We start from the raw sequence: 5,458 nt of genomic DNA, 5'->3' as shown, positions 1-5,458 counted from the left end.
CACTATAGGTATAACAGTTGTTTTAGAATATCAGTACGTCACCCGCATCATTTTTGCAGCCCGGATCAAATTTGTTTTGACAGCTGCTGTCCATAACAAACACCTGAGAGAGGCAAAGTGCTTCCTGCGTGCGTGCCTCCCCCAATGCTTATAGCTTATAGCAGTGTGTGGTAATGGTTATAGCAGTGTATAGCAATGGTTATAGCAGTGAATAGTAATGCTTATAGCTTATAGCAGTGTGTGGTAATGGTTACACCAGTGTATAGTAATGCTTATAGCAGTGTGGTAATGCTTATGGCTTACAGTAGTGTCTGGAAATGCTTATAGCGTATAGTAGTGTTGTAATGCTTATAGCAGTGTATGCTAATCCTTATAGCTTATATCAGTGCATAGTAATGCTTTATATGAACAACACTGTAGCTCCATCATTAGCACCTGTGCAGCTCACAGACAGTACCTGTGATAATGGGGTACAGACACAGTACAGACAGGTGTGCTTCAATGCTGGGCTGAGACAACAAAAGCAGAGTATCTTTACACCACCTCAGCATATCATCTTCATAAAAATCCTTTGGAGTGAGACTATCGGCTGTGTGCTGTGATAAAGAAGTCTGATGAATTAAACATGGAGCATCTGCTTGAAGGGGACAGATTCAGGGTTTCAGGATTTATGCCCTGGATTTGCCTCAAGTGAGGGTGAAAGACAGAATGAGAGATTTAAAGAGAGAGAGCGAAAGAGAGAATGAGAGGGTGAAAGAGAGAAAGGGAAAGAGAGAGAGAGAGAGAACTGCAGATGTTTGCTCAGTGCTCCTGGCATGACTACACTGCCACCTAGAGGGTGGTGTGAGACAGCCTTTCAAACGCGCAGCACAGGTACATTTTCCTTGCATCTGATTGGCTTTCATGTTGGTAAATGCCCTATTTTCCAACAGTATCGCGGAGGAAGCAGGGTAGCACAGAATCCTTCATTCACATATTTATATCATATTTATATCCTATATACTTATAAAAAAATATACTTATGTTTCTTAAGATTTTATTTGTATCTTCACTGTGGTTTCACTGAGAATCCTTCTATGTTTTGAATAGGGACATTGATGTGCATAAACTGAACGTTTATAAAGAAGATTTTCTTCAATATTAGGTTCCCCTTGTCCCTTGTTAGGAATGTTATGTAAAAAAGATTTACTATGTATTTACTATTCAGAGACCACACTTTTTTACTTAATTTACCTTAAATATATTTTGGAATATATTTCCTGATCTGTAATGATATGAGCCATCAGAAAAGTGATTTTTCAAAAGGCAGCATTTGGGGTATGAGCGATTCACTTCGGTGGGTATATATAAATATACACCAAATATATGAAATAAGAAACTCTGTTTCCCTGCTACTAATGATTCAGTCATCTTTCACTGAACAATAAGGCACAGGACATTGAAATTCCAACTCAAACAGCAGCCCACAGGCCAACTGGACTATGTGAGAAGTCACACTTTCAATTAACTGATTCTAAAGGGCCTTTTTCAGGTTGATATTTGCAGCACAAATAACGTTGTCCTTTAACATTGCACCCGGGTTCACAGAAAAGGCCAGTAGACCAGACTACTGTTTAAGGCTGGTCAGGGTTTATAGCGCAGTTCCAATATTTATAAAGCCCGGTCAAAAGGAACGTATTTAGAGTTCACAGGTCTGTGTGAGAACGGGTGCCTTCTCTGACTGAACTGGGCGGTTAGTCACGTCTCAAGCCTAGCAGTGATATAAAGAGGGTAAAGAAGGGACTCATGAGAAGGATGAAAGTAAACAGCGCGTAATCAGTGTGTGAATTCCTCTTCCTCTCTTTGGTACTCGATACACGAAGACCTGACTCCCAGTCTCCAATATATTTCCACTGAACAACACTGACCATCCCCGGCAATTCCCACAATTCCCAGGCATCGCTTTTTCCACTGCCTGTCGGTTTCGATAAGATGTGGTTTCAACGTCACAGCATCCAGGCATGCACATTTTTCCAACAAAAAAAAAAAAAAACTTATCTAGGGACTGATACTATATATAAAGTTACATGAATTTTTGGATACCTTCAACATGTCAAAGGAACTCCACATGATCTCAGGGAACAGTTCAGTTGAATAAGTAAGTCTTTCAGATCTCAACATGAAGATGATGCTGTGTTCTGTCAAACAGTCTGGATTTTCACAAGACTTACATGTGCTATAGTATTATTGCGTTTAAATACAGCGTTCAGCACTTTTGACACATTTCCGGTCCAACATCTTGGACTTGGGGAAGGATGATCACAACCTTTCTTTGAATAAAAATGAATTTGCTGTAAAACACGCAAAGACCCTCTCCAGGGCCAGTCCAACTCAGGATTTTTTGAGGGGGATGTACTGGTAGGCAACTGGAGAATGAAGCTTTGTGAAACCAAAAATGGGCGGAGCAACCGCATGCAGATTTCAACCAGTTAGCTCTGCTGTGCAAAGAAAAAGATCTGATTTAAAAAATTTAATAAATATTAACTCTCACAACCATTGATTTGTGAGTCTCCCATAATTGATATTAAATGCATAGCTTTCATTCACAACATTATTAAAGCGATGCTGGAAAGAGGATTGATTCCCCATAAACATTTCCACTAAGGCATTTGATTGCAGTGCTTGAACTTAAACATCCAATATTTTAAGGCTGCAAAAAAACTATTTTAAAAAATTAGTTTATAGACAGGGTTGAGTAAAGTGACACACTCACTTACACATCAAAGTCAAATGACCATTTCTGTTGGGATATTTTAGTAAACTGAGAGGAGCAACATGCTCAACTTCTAATATCTACTACAGAATCCCACAAAAATACAAACAGAAATGGAGAATAATCCCTGAAATACTTCAGTTTACTGTTTTATCGGTGCACAAACATGGTGAGCACCTAATTATTTCCTCGGTGTACAACAGTATACAAAAATTCAGTGAAAGAAATTCACCCGGTTTTTGCATGCGACCCTGCACTCTCTAAAATGCACTTGGCAAAATATCTGCGGCAATGCGAACCACCGTCTTCACTTTTTAACGAGATCTGTCACAAAACCTCAGAGTCAGGGATATGCTTATATTGCGTCTTTCACACTGTTTCAACCAGCAGTGAAAAAGTTTTTACGTGACATTTCTGACTCCCTCATTATAAAGGATACATTCAATCCACTCGTATCCTGGTAGTGTTTTATATTTTTATTTCACTTTTATTCAGCAAGGCAGGTCCACTGAGAATGAAAGTGGGTCAGAATGCAAGGGACGGGGGAGCCAATCAGATATAGGGTGTGGTAAGGTGGACAGAGCCAGTGGGGAACTAGGCCAGGACACCGGGTTTAACACCCCTATTCTAGAATTGTGCCATGGAATCTTTAATGACCACAGCGAGTCAGGAACTCTGTTGAAAGGACAGCACCTCCTACAGCACAGTGTCCCCATTTCCGTGCTGGGGCACTGGATTTTATATACGGACTGAAGGGAAGAGAGCCCCCTACTGGCCCAAAACACCCCTTCCAGCAGCCAAACTCACTGATCAAAGAATTAAACTGTCCTCTGCAGCAGTATTGAGCGTGAATCTGAGTGGAATCATGGGAACATGTCTACTCTCTAGGCACAGATCTGACTGTAAGGCTCTCATTGGCTTGCATATTTATCAGCGCGGTCGAAGGTTTCGCTGCGCTACGGCCTGCAGCGAATGGCCACGTGGGAAAACGTTTCAGTTACGCGGGTCCGAACATCAGCCGCCCGCCACTCCACGCGTGGTGTTTCTGGGGGAGCGTTGGTTACGCATCAGAAAACGCGTTTGGGTTTGGAGGGAAGCCGAGCGGACCGACAGCGCCTTCCTCCTGAGGGAAACCCCCAACCTTTCTCACAGAGCTGCATTTACAGTGCGGCATCTAAATTTAGACCACTGCCTACTTCAAGCCTGGGAGGGAGTTCAGCTTCAAACTGGAGTAATATGGATTTTATACTGTTTTCAAGTGTCCAGCAGCCAGTCCAGCACAAATGATATTTTACAAATTATTAGTAAATAACCGGCTTTAGATATATGCATTTAAAAACGTCGATGTACACCTTTTTTCATTGAACCATGTTCCTAAAAGCCTCAAATGATACATTTAAATTCCTCCGTATTTAAACTCGATGAGGTGTTTCAGCAGAATGTGGTCGTTTCTGCGGCCCTGGGCTGAATTGGGTTTTTGAAGTGGAGTGGCTCAGAAGCTGGGAGCAGAAAGGTTTCTGTTTCCTGCCTGTGTGTGTGGCGGGTGGGTGGTGGGCGGTGGGCGGTGGGGGGGTTGGGGTGAGTGCAGTGGGGGGCTGAGTACAGCGGTCCCAGGAGGAGGGCTGTTTCTGAAAGCAGGGGGGATATGCCTTATTGCTGGCTGACGATGGCTGGGCCCTGGACACAATGCTGTGGCCTTTAGAAATAAACAGCGGAGCAGACTGCTCCATGTGTCACTCACTCAGACCGCTACACTGGCAGCCCAGAGCCCAGCTCTGTAAACACACAGCCGCACAGCTACGGGAAAAAGACACGCTCCACTTTTTACAGATTACTAAACACACACACACACACACAGAGCACACACACACACAGAACACACACGCACACACACACACACACACAGAACACACACACACACACACCCCCACAGCTACGGGAAAAAGACACGCTCGTTTTTACAAATTACTAAACACACGCACACACACACACACAGAACACACACATGCACGCACACACACACAGAGCACACACACACACACACACACACACAGAACACACACGCACACATGCACACACACACCCCCACAGCAACAGGAAAAAGACACGCTCGTTTTTACAAATTACTAAACACACACACACAGAACACACACACACACACACACACACACAGAGCACACACACACACACACACACACACACACACACACCCCCCCCCACAGCTACGGGAAAAAGACACGCTCGTTTTTACAAATTACTAAACACACACGCACACACACACACACAGAACACACACATGCACGCACACACACGTGCGTGCGCAAATACACACACCCGCATGCATGCACACACAAGGGCACACACGAACATGCACACACACACACACACACACATTTAAGTTGAAGCACCACATGCTGTTCAACCTTTTTTCCACCATGGCACCTAAATACCTTTCATACACTCTTCCGACAGTCATACACTGGTCTTTAAGCTTCAAACTGAAACTGATCCTTCATCAAATTATTAGAGTGCTTTCAGGTGCCGTGCTCAACCAGCTAAATCCTGCTAATGGATGAAACAAACTTCCAAATCTGGGAACAGTTTATGGCCTGAAAGGATGTACAAAAATGTGTTATTGGATCTTCTTTGTAGAACATTTCTGAATGTGAAATCAGTGTGAGAATAAGGACAGTGACAGACAGCTTC

The sequence above is a fragment of the Anguilla anguilla genome, chromosome 15 (genome assembly GCF_013347855.1).
Source record: "Anguilla anguilla isolate fAngAng1 chromosome 15, fAngAng1.pri, whole genome shotgun sequence".
Taxonomy (NCBI): domain Eukaryota; kingdom Metazoa; phylum Chordata; class Actinopteri; order Anguilliformes; family Anguillidae; genus Anguilla; species Anguilla anguilla.
This window is presented reverse-complemented; position numbering follows the sequence as displayed.